Source organism: Mustelus asterias, chromosome 10 (genome assembly GCF_964213995.1).
Source record: "Mustelus asterias chromosome 10, sMusAst1.hap1.1, whole genome shotgun sequence".
In the NCBI taxonomy this organism is placed as follows: domain Eukaryota; kingdom Metazoa; phylum Chordata; class Chondrichthyes; order Carcharhiniformes; family Triakidae; genus Mustelus; species Mustelus asterias.
This window is the reverse complement of record NC_135810.1, coordinates 74,251,132-74,262,610: the sequence shown is the minus strand read 5'-3', so window position 1 is coordinate 74,262,610 and position 11,479 is coordinate 74,251,132.

The window sequence follows — 11,479 nt, the reverse complement described above, 5'->3', positions numbered from 1 at the left end:
GACTCGCGCGTTTAACGGTCGAGGAGGCAGCGCGCGCGGCAGCCTGTGGGGGAACCTTGTGCGAAGCGGTGCATCCCACTCGGCCGGCCGCATAGCCTGTTTCCCCATGGCCACAGCAGAATCTGTCTCCGTACAGACCTGGCTCGGTGGGGCCGTGTTCTGGGTGCTGGCGGTGGAGCGGTATCTCCCGAAAGAGGCCGGAACAAGCCGATATGACCTGACTCTTTGCGGGCGAGCGGACGGGGAGCGGGCGCCGGTTAAATGTGCGCTCTCCCCGCAGCTGAACCGCTTGGTGCAGAGAAACCTGCTGCGCTCGGGCTGCCGGCTCAGAGTGAGCCGCGTCTCGGCGCTGGCGGACAGCCTGGTGGTGCTGGAGGCGGTCGAGGTGCTGAGGGGAGCCGCTTCTCCGCCCGCTTATGTTGCTGCCCTGCCTCTCCCTCGTCCTTTCCTCTGCTCCAGCAAGTACTACCTGCCCCTTTGGGAGGAGAGTGACTACTATGGGGAGGAGTGGATTGTGCAAACCTGCAGTCAGGAACTTGTCAACCCTGAAGGTGTGGTACAACATGACTGTTTAAAATCCAGAACATGGCCAGTGTAAGGTTAACACCTCTTCTGGATTTAAGGATTAATATGCTGATCACGGCCGTGAGCAACCCGGGAGAAAGATCAAAAGGGCATTACATAAGATATATCCTTTTTTATTATTGTACAGTTCCATTTATTGATTATAAAAGTATCACAGATGGGGAGGTGAAGGCTGTTTGATTGGAGCATTGTGGTTGGAGACACCGATTCATTTGATACACCCAATTAGACTGGACAACCTTGTGTTAATATGTACATACTATTTCTTCTGGTGTAATTTACCACTGATTATTACTCAATAAACCTGGTGTGGTTAATGTAAAAAGTGGTGTTATCCAGTCCGCTTACCACTCACCACACATGGCAAATTGGCCACAGATGTGTGGTGAATTGATGCTGGCAATTCCTTGAGCTGTATGTACTGATTATGTATGTTGGGGCATAGCCCCTTTAAGGAAACAGGTCAGATGAGCCGGGATGTGTGGTCATCTGCCCAGGGACCATCCTGAGAGGGCAGTTGTCTTTTGGAGTGTGGACCGAGTAAGACTGCAATAAAGATCTGTGTTCCCTGATGCCTGTCTGCAGAGCGAGTTTTTGAAAGTGTTCCTTGGGACTAAAGAACTGGCAACGAAGGTTGGAGTGTTCGACGGCTTGTAAGGTGAAGGATCAGGAGCTTCAACATGGACTGTCTGTAGATCCACAGTGCAAAAGAAACCCTCAGAGGATGGGAAGGACCAGGGGGGGTAAGAGGACATCGTGAAAAATAGCGACTTAGATGGACTTGGGTGCCATCAACAGTTGCAAGTCGGTCTCCATGACTGTCGCTGGCATCGGGTTGCGGGCGATCAGAGGGACTCAGTTGTTTGGTGACTGGACTAGCAAGCGTTCGGGAAGAAGCGAGCGCAGGTGCCAGCATAGGAAAAACTGGCTTTGGGCTTAGTTCAGGGGCAGGAAAATTTGGTACTATAGGGGCGTTCGATGAGGAACGGTTCAGTATCTTTGTCACTGCAAATAGGGTGGCGGACGACCTCATTGTGCTGGTCTTCTGAACACAGTTGGAAGTAAAACATTCGGCGTCCTGAGGAGTCTATTGTAGTCAGAGAAATGGGCTGAGAAGCATTTTCAGGAGTTGTGTACGGTATTGGAGGGAAACTTTGTGCTAAAACTACTGCTGATTGTGGAGTATTTATAGTTTTACAAGGGGGACCAGATGGAGGGCAAGATCATTACTCAATTAGTGGCTACTCTCAAAAGCTGAATTTGACTTGCGGGTTTTCTTGCAGGATTCAATATGGGACCGGCTTGCATGCGGCCTCCAACTGGAAGCAATCCAGCGAAGAATACTGGCAGCCACAGCTGGAGCTTAAGAAAGCTTTTGAGATCTTGGTTTCTATGGAATGGGTTGCCACGGATGCAGTGCACTTAGGCATTAGTGCAAGGGTGCACAAGGAGACAGAGATGCTGAAGAGTTAGTCATGGCCCGAGGAATGCCACCATTGTGGCCGAGGGGGTCACTTGGACTCCAGTTATGGGCAAAGGGAGCTCCGTGCTGGAATTGTCAGAAGACAGGCCACATTGCCTGAAACTGCAGAGCAGGCCCAGGAGTGTGCAAAGCTAAAACGATCAGGGTTCAAGCCCAGGAGGAACTGCCCTTGGGCAACTAGGGATGGGCAATAAACGCTGGCCAGTCAGCAATGCCCATGTCCCATGAATGAATTTTTTAAAAGTGGCAAGTGGCCAATGTAGGCGAGGACAAGGAGTCTGTGGGGTCTGCAGATGGAACAGAGCAGACTCAGAAGACGCAGTTTAAACTAAACATTCTGTCTATGCAAGGTAAACACAGTAAGAAGTTTAACAACACCAGGTTAAAGTCCAACAGGTTTATTTGGTAGCAAAAGCCATACAAGCTTTCGGAGCTGCAAGCCCCTTCTTCAGGTGAGTGGGAATTCTGTTCACAAACAGAATCCACCAAGGTGGAGGCCGAACCCGAGAGTAGGTTTGAGGGTGTTGGAACCAGTGACCACAAGTGAGTGGGCCACGCCCATTGTTCCTGTCAGAAGACTGATCGCTCAGTGAGGCTATGTGGAGATTTTAAACAGGTGTGAACGGAACTCCCACTCACCTGAAGAAGGGGCTTGCAGCTCCGAAAGCTTGTGTGGCTTTTGCTACCAAATAAACCTGTTGGACTTTAACCTGGTGTTGTTAAACTTCTTACTGTGTTTACCCCAGTCCAACGCCGGCATCTCCACATTATGCAAGGTAAAGCAGACCAGTTCTGGGCAATGCCCATAGTCGAAGAGAAACTAGTGGAGTTGGACAGGGGGGCGGTGGTGTCATCAATCTCAGAATCAATATATGAGGCAAAGTTGAATCATCTTCCCCTGATATCTGTGAACATCATTCAGAGGGCGGTTGGTTCCTCTTAAGGGCTATGTTTCGACCAAGGTATAGCTGAGGGACCAGTGTGCTCATCTACTTTTGTATGTTGTTACGGGTGATTATTCCGCATTTTACGGATGACGTTGGCTGAAACAATTAAAATTGAACTGGGAAGTGGTGAACAGATTAACGGAGTCTCATTTGAGTCTGAGTGATATTTTGGCAAAATACAAGGTGGTGTTTAATAGAGCCCTTGGTGCATGAGTGAAAGTGAACCTACGGCTGAAGCCAGATGCATGTCCAAAGAGCATGAAGGCACGTCCAGTGCCGTATGCGATTTGAACCAAGGTGGAGGCCGAACCCGAGAGTAGGTTTGAGGGTGTTGGAACCAGTGACCACAAGTGAGTGGGCCACGCCCATTGTTCCTGTCAGAAGACTGATCGCTCAGTGAGGCTATGTGGATATTTTAAAGTCAGTGAACCGTGACTTATGGGTGGATCAATATCCGTCGCCCCTTATTGAAGATCTGTTTAGTGGCCTTGCTGGCGTTCAGACGTTTACCGCCACAATAGGTCTGCAGATGCCATCTTCCTGGCGCGGCAGTCAATCCTGGAACAAGTAGAAACAAAGACACCTATGTCAGACTCCTATTTATTGACTACAGCTCAGCCTTCAACACCATTATTCCCACGAACCTCATCTCCAAACTCCGTGGCCTGGGCATTGGCTCCTCCCTCTGCGACTGGATCCTGAACTTCTTAACTCACAGACCACAATCAGTAGGGATAGGCAACAATACCTCCTCCACAATCATCCTCAACACCACAAGGCTGTGTCCCAGCCCCCTATTATACTCCTTATACACCTATGACTGTGTGGCCAAATTCCCCTCCAATTCAATTTTCGAGTTTGCTGACGACACCACCGTAGTGGGACAGATCTCAAACAATGACGAGACAGAGTACAGGAATGAGATAGAGAATCTGGTGAACTGATGCGGTGACAATAATCTCTCCCTCAATGTCAACAAAATGAAGGAGATTGTCATCGACTTCAGGAAGTGTAGAGGAGAACATGCCCCTGTCTACATCAATGGGGACGAAGTAGAAAGGGTTGAGAGCTTCAAGGTTTTAGGTGTCCAGATCACCAACGAGCTGTCCTGGTCCCCCCCCCCCCCCCCCCCATGCCAACACTATAGTTAAGAAAGCCCACCAACGCCTCTACTTTCTCAGAAGACTAAGGAAATTTGGCATGTCAGCTATGACTCTCACCAACTTTTACAGATGCACCATAGAAAGCATTCTTTCTGGTTGTATCAAAGCTTGGTATGGCTCCTGCTCTGCCCAAGACCGCAAGAAACTACAAAAGGTTGTGAATGTAGCCCAATCCATCACGCAAACCAACTTCCCATCCATTGACTCTGTCTACACCTCCCGCTGCCTTGGCAAAGCAGCCAGTATAATTCGGGACACCCCAGGTATTCTCTCTTCCACCTTCTTCCGTCGGGGAAAAGATACAAAATTCTAAGGTCACATACCAATCAACTCAAGAACAGCTTCTTTCCTGCTGCCGTCAGACTTTTGAACGGACCTACCTTGCATTAAGTTGATCTTTCTTTACACCCTAACTATAACTAACACTACATTCTGCACTCTCTCATTTCCTTCTCTATGAACGGTATGCTTTTTTGTATAGCATGCAAGAAACAATACTTTTCACTGTGTGCTAATATATGTGACAATAATAAATCAAATTTTTAAAAATGGATCTCTCCCAAGCTTATATCTGCAGGAGGAGGTATCTGAAGACTCCCAGCCACCATCATCACCCAAAAAGGTCTTTGCTGGGACTCAAACTATTATGGCAAATTTGTGCCTGATTTGATGACAGTATTGAAACCACTGCATTGGGTGTTGATAAAGGGGAAGGTATGCTAGTGAGCACCGGAGTGTAAAAAGGCTTACCAGTCAGTGAAGAAGGCACTGAAGGGAGTCCGAGGTCCTAGTTCATTTCAGCCCCAACTTACCTCCGCAGTTGGCCTGTGATGCTCCGCTGAATGGCATAGGAGGTGTGCTAGAGAAACTAAAAGGTCTGAAAATTGATAAATCTCCGGGCCCAGATGGGCTACATCCTAGAGTTCTAAAGGAGATAGCTGAAGAAATAGTGGAGGCGTTAGTTATGATCTTTCAAAAGTCACTGGAGTCAGGGAAAGTCCCAGAGGATTGGAAAATCGCTGTTGTAACCCCACTGTTCAAGAAGGGAACAAGAAAAAAGATGGAAAATTATAGGCCAATTAGCCTAACCTCAGTTGTTGGCAAAATTCTAGAATCCATCGTTAAGGATGAGATTTCTAAATTCTTGGAAGTGCAGGGTCGGATTAAGACAAGTCAGCATGGATTTAGTAAGGGGAGGTCGTGCCTGACAAACCTGTTAGAGTTCTTTGAAGAGATAACAAATAGGTTAGACCAAGGAGAGCCAATGGATGTTATCTATCTTGACTTCCAAAAGGCCTTTGACAAGGTGCCTCACGGGAGACTGCTGAGTAAAATAAGGGCCCATGGTATTCGAGGCAAGGTACTAACATGGATTGACGATTGGCTGTCAGACAGAAGGCAGAGAGTTGGGATAAAAGGTTCTTTCTCAGAATGGCAACCGGTGACAAGTGGTGTCCCGCAGGGTTCAGTGTTGGGGCCACAGCTGTTCTCTTTATATATTAACGATCTAGATGACGGGACTGGGAGCATTCTGGCCAAGTTTGCCGATGATACAAAGATAGGTGGAGGGGCAGGTAGTATTGAGGAGGTGGGGAGGCTGCAGAAAGATTTAGACAGTTTAGGAGAGTGGTCCAAGAAGTGGCTGATGAAATTCAACGTGGGCAAGTGCGAGGTCGTACACTTTGGAAAAAAGAATAGAGGCATGGACTATTTTCTAAACGGTGACAAAATTCATAATGCTAAAGTGCAAAGGGACTTGGGAGTCCTAGTCCAGGATTCTCTAAAGGTAAACTTGCAGGTTGAGTCCGTAATTAAGAAAGCAAATGTAATGTTGTCATTTATCTCAAGAGGCTTGGAATACAAAAGCAGGGATGTACTTCTGAGGCTTTATAAAGCACTGGTTAGGCCCCATTTGGAGTACTGTGAGCAATTTTGGGCCCCACACCTCAGGAAGGACATACTGGCACTGGAGCGGGTCCAGCGGAGATTCACACGGATGATCCCAGGAATGGTAGGCCTGACATACGATGAACGTCTGAGGATCGTGGGATTATATTCATTGGAGTTTAGGAGGTTGAGGGGAGATCTGATAGAAACTTACAAGGTAATGAACGGCTTAGATAGGATGGACGTAGGGAAGTTGTTTCCATTAACAGGGGAGACTAGGACGCGGGGGCACAGCCTTAGAATAAAAGGGAGTCACTTTAGAACAGAGATGAGGAGAAATTTATTCAGCCAGAGAGTGGTGGGTCTGTGGAATTCATTGCCACAGAGGGCTGTGGAGGCCGAGACGTTGAGCGTCTTCAAGACAGAAATTGATAAATTCTTGATTTCTCGAGGAATTAAGGGCTATGGGGAGAGAGCGGGTAAATGGAGTTGAAATCAACCATGATTGAATGGTGGAGTGGACTCGATGGGCCGAATGGCCTTACTTCCGCTCCTATGTCTTATGGTCTTATACTATGTTACGGCAAATGGAGAAGATAGGCACATTGCATCCGCATCTAGGTCACTCTCTAAAGTGGAAGAGAATTATGCACCAAGAGAGGAGGAGACTCTGGGCATAATTTTCGGCATTACCAAGCTTCACTATCTGTATGGCAGGAAGTTTGCCTTACTGATGGACAGTAAGAAGTTTAACAACACCAAGTTAAAGTCCAACAGGTTTATTTGGTAGCAAAAGCCACACAAGCTTTCGGAGCTGCAAGCCCCTTTTTCAGGTGAGTGGGAATTCTGTTCACAAACAGAGCATATAAAGACACAAACTCAATTTACATGAATAATGGTTGGAATGCGAATACTTACAACTAATCAAGTCTTTAAGAAACAAAACAATGTGAGTGGAGAGAGCATCAAGACAGGCTAAAAAGATGTGTATTGTCTCCAGACAAGACAGCCAGTGAAACTCTGTGGGGGTTACAAATAGTGTGCCATGAACCCAATATCCCGGTTGAGGCCGTCCTCGTGTGTGCGGAACTTGGCTATCAGTTTCTGCTCGGCGACTCTGCGCCGTCATGTGTCGCGAAGGCCGCCTTGGAGAATGCTTACCCGAATATCAGAGGCCGAATGCCCATGACCGCTGAAGTGCTCCCCAACAGGAAGAGAACAGTCTTGCCTGGTGATTGTCGAGCGGTGTTCATTCATCCGTTGTCGCAGCGTCTGCATAGTTTCCCCAATGTACCATGCCTCGGGACATCCTTTCTTGCAGCGTAATGGGAAAATCTCCACATTATTACTGATGGACCACAGACCGCTGACGAAGATTTTGGAACTTTACCCGGGGATATTATCTATGGCCGCAGCTTGGTTGCAGAGGTGAGCGTTAATATTATCAGGCTACTCATGAAATCCACTATCGCCAATCGAATCAACATGCAGATGCGTTATCCAGGCAGCCGTTGCCTTGTCACAAAGAGGCCCAGGATGAGGTCATCCAGATTATGTACTTCTCACACCATGATAAAGTACTGATTACAGCTGCTAAGGTGAAACAAGCCACAAGAAAGGATCCCATACTGAGTCAAGTAGTCATCCTGGTCTGCAAGGAGAGGACAAGCCAACAGAAAAATCGGGAACAGAGGCCATATTTAAGTCTGCAGTGGGAATTATTACTGCAGGTCAGTTGTTTGTTGTGGGGCACACTGGTTGTCATTCTCCCTTCCTAGAGGAGAAAAGTGTTGGAACAACTGCACCAAAGGCACTCAGGGGTGGTGCAGATGAAAGGGGTAGCCCGCAGTTATGTGTGGTGGCCAAAGATTCGATGCCAGCATCGAGGCAGAAGCGGGCTCGTGCATGTCATGTTCCAAAATCTGGAAAGCAACACCTGTGTTGTCATTGCACCCATGGGAGTGGCCATAGATGCCTTGGGAGTGGGTCCACATAGATTTTATGGGGCCAGTTGAAGGCCCGATATTACTGGTGGCCGCCAACGCACACTTGAAGTGGCCGGAAGTGATATGTATGAAATGAACGGCCACAGAATGGAACCTTGACAAGCTTGACATGTTTGCTAGGTTTGGATATCCAGATCAGGTTGTAAGTGACAATGGATTACAGTTCATGTCATGGGACTTTGATGAGTACATGGAACTGCATAGAATTCGTCATGTAAAGTCTGTGCCCTACCACCCAGGGACAAATGGGTTAGTGGAGCGTTTTGCAGTCTGTTATACACTCCTTGGAGGCTTCACGGGGGGAGGGATCATTGGTACAAAGATTAAATCGGTTCTTGAGTGTGTACAGGAACATCTCCCATTCAGCAATAAATGCTTCCCGATGGCATTGATGTTTGGGAGACTGTCGCATATGATGTTTGACCTACTGAGGCCTGTTGAGACAAGATGAGTGGTGGAGAGAACCAGGAGGTGCAGGTGGGCTGTCGAGCCAAACATGCCAAGCTGAGAGCATTTCAGAAGGGCGAGTTGGTACTTGCCAGAAACTACGCATTGGGGAGAAGTGGGTTCAAGTCACAATTGTAGTCAGAACAGGACCACTGTTCTTTATGATGGAAACTCTGGACAAGTAAGTTTGGCATCATCACGCGGACCAACTGCTGGCAGTCCCACATTAAGGGGTGGGGACCCCATCTACAATTTTGGAGGCATTTCGACCGGTGCCAGCGGAGGTACCAGTAGAGGGTGACAGTTTCCGGGAAACAGCCCCCATGGGACCGTCAACCCCCTGACAGATTGATCATGTCAATATAGGATGGACATATAGGTGGGGAACTAAAGAACAGCCCAAATCATATTGTAAATAGACTGGATTCTTCACAAAGTATTTTGAAATTATGTAAAAATATATGTATAATTTTATGTAAATAGTTTTAAAATGCTGTTGCTGTTATGGGGGATTGTTGTTCAGAGGGGAGGAGTGTTATGTATATTGGGGTGACGCCCCTTTTTAAGGTGATCCAGGGTGTGGGGTGAGCTGCCTGGGGACCCGCCCTGAGAGGGCAGTTGTTGTTTGGAGTGTGAAGCGAATAAAACTGCAATAAAGATCCATATTCCCTGACCCCTGTCTGTGATGTGAGTTCTTGAAGATATTTCTCGATACTAAAGAATTTAACATGTACAATACTGGGCTGTGCTAAAGTTGCAGTGGTCGGTTGAGTACAGATGTCATATTGTCAACCACTATTTAATCATCAGACTCTAATTGAGCAAAGAAGAAGGAACCACATCGCTGTTAGACGGGAGTTGGACTTGGTCAGACTATCACAATGTTTATCAGACTATAGTTCATTTATTAGATTTCTAGTGACTTGGAAGCTGAGAGACTACTTGCTCAATGAAACAAGAAGAATAGTCTGCTGTTTGCTACCTTTTTGATTCCTATTATCTTTGGGTGACTCTAAATAACAATCAATTTAGATCTGCAGGACCATTCTGAAGCATTCTGGGCAACCTCTGGAAGGTTAGTGGTCTAGTTGCTGTTTTTTGGGGGAAATCTAGTGACATGGAATGCTAACTAAACAACTTGATTTTGTTCAGCTGGTACTGAGTGGTTGTCGCAAAGCAGTTGAGGTGTTTGAGTGATGATAGTTGCAACTGAGGGTTGAAATGTACAATTTTGGCAAACAGGGCAGTGCAGCAACATACAATGTTTTTAGCCTTTATCTTGATCTGTTGAAATTAATGATTGGAAGCAATAGGGTGCAATTGATGTAAAAGAAGGGAATACTTGGCTCTGATCCAAAGGTCTGTTAAATATCTCAATGCTGTGTTTGGAAAACCAGATGACTAAGAGAGCGCAGATGGCAATATGTAGAGATTTGTCACGTCTTCCCTCGTCTTCCATCTCCTAATATAACAATTTTGATAAAATAGAGACAGTTTATGTGACTAAATTTTTATTTGGAATAACTGAAGCACACTAACAGTCTTTGACCTGGAAGCAGTACCTTGAGGAAAGTTTGTACCATTTTTTAAAAGCTTTGTGAAATCTAGTTTTAAAAAATATTTGAAAGGTCTTTTAAGAGTTTGCATCACTTGTAATTTTCTTGGATAATAAAATATACTGGTCCATGTGACCTTGTGGCCCTTGACCTGAACCCAACAGGATGGAAGTAAAAGAAACCATGTGTATGCAGGCAAAAAGGAGTGTTATAAACAGATGAGCTGGAGGGTGAAAGTGATTAGTGCACAGATGCAGGCACAAATAGAAAGCAGCCAGACAGGAAGAGGAACACAGAATTATTGTGAGGAGCAGAAGCAAATCCCCTTCAGGAAGAGGCCAGTTTTTTGATTGACAGAAAAGGAGAAGGAGCTCTTGAAAGTACGATTTGAGCTGGTTAAAAAGCTTTAAAGCTGGAAAGCTGTGAATAGCTCGGAGAGGCTAAAGAGCTGTGTGTTTTTCCAGAACTGGCTAAACTGTGAACTAGGATGTTACTGATTGGTTGTTTGAAAATCATTTTGGAATGCTACATCATCAGAACTATTGTGACCTGAGGAAGAGAAGGTTCATAGGGGTGTGTCTTGCAGTTTTTTTTAAAGTGACAAATAGTTTTGTTAGCTCTTGCACACTCAAAAACAGGACTATTTTCCTACAAGAGACAATGGGCCAGAATTCCTGAGGTTGATGCAGGTAACAGACTCTCTTCAGGTCTCCATTTATATTAGCTGTACTGCCCACTAGCCACAACACGGGCAATTGTCTTGTATTTCATCAAATGTTGGGACGCTTCCTCCAAATCAGTGGTGTGCTCCCTCTGATCCTCCATCTGTAGCTCCACGAGATTGTTCTCCCGCCTGTCAGGAAGGCAAAGGAAGCCAGGTTGGACTTGGGAACAGCTTGCAAGTTAGGTGGCATGTGTTTCAGGACAAGACTCTTCAGGTATGTCTCACATTGGCTGTGTATTCTTTTGCAAAAGCAAATTCTTGTGGAGACAAATAGGAAGGCTCTGCCTCAATACGGGACTTCTCTTTCTCCAAGACAGGAGGGAAAAACTTTAATAGCCATGACCTCAATTAGCTGCTGAGGACATAACAAATTTTCTCCATCTCCATTTGGTGAAGGATGACTTTCAGATTTCCCTTCCTCGCTCGCTGCAGATGAGATGAGCTGGGGTCATAATCTCCTCCTCCTTGGTCTCTCCCCCCCCCCCCCCCCCCACACTCACCCACCCTTCTCCCTGGCCTTTGTCCCCAAACCTGAGAATGGGGAGGCGCTGCAAGCTTCCCACCCGAAGGCCACCACCATGCACGGTGTCTTGCTGTTGATGATCATCATACCAGTGAAACTCAAAGATGAAAGCTGTTGTCAGACAGGACTCCTGACCTACTCTGCATGAATGAAGAACA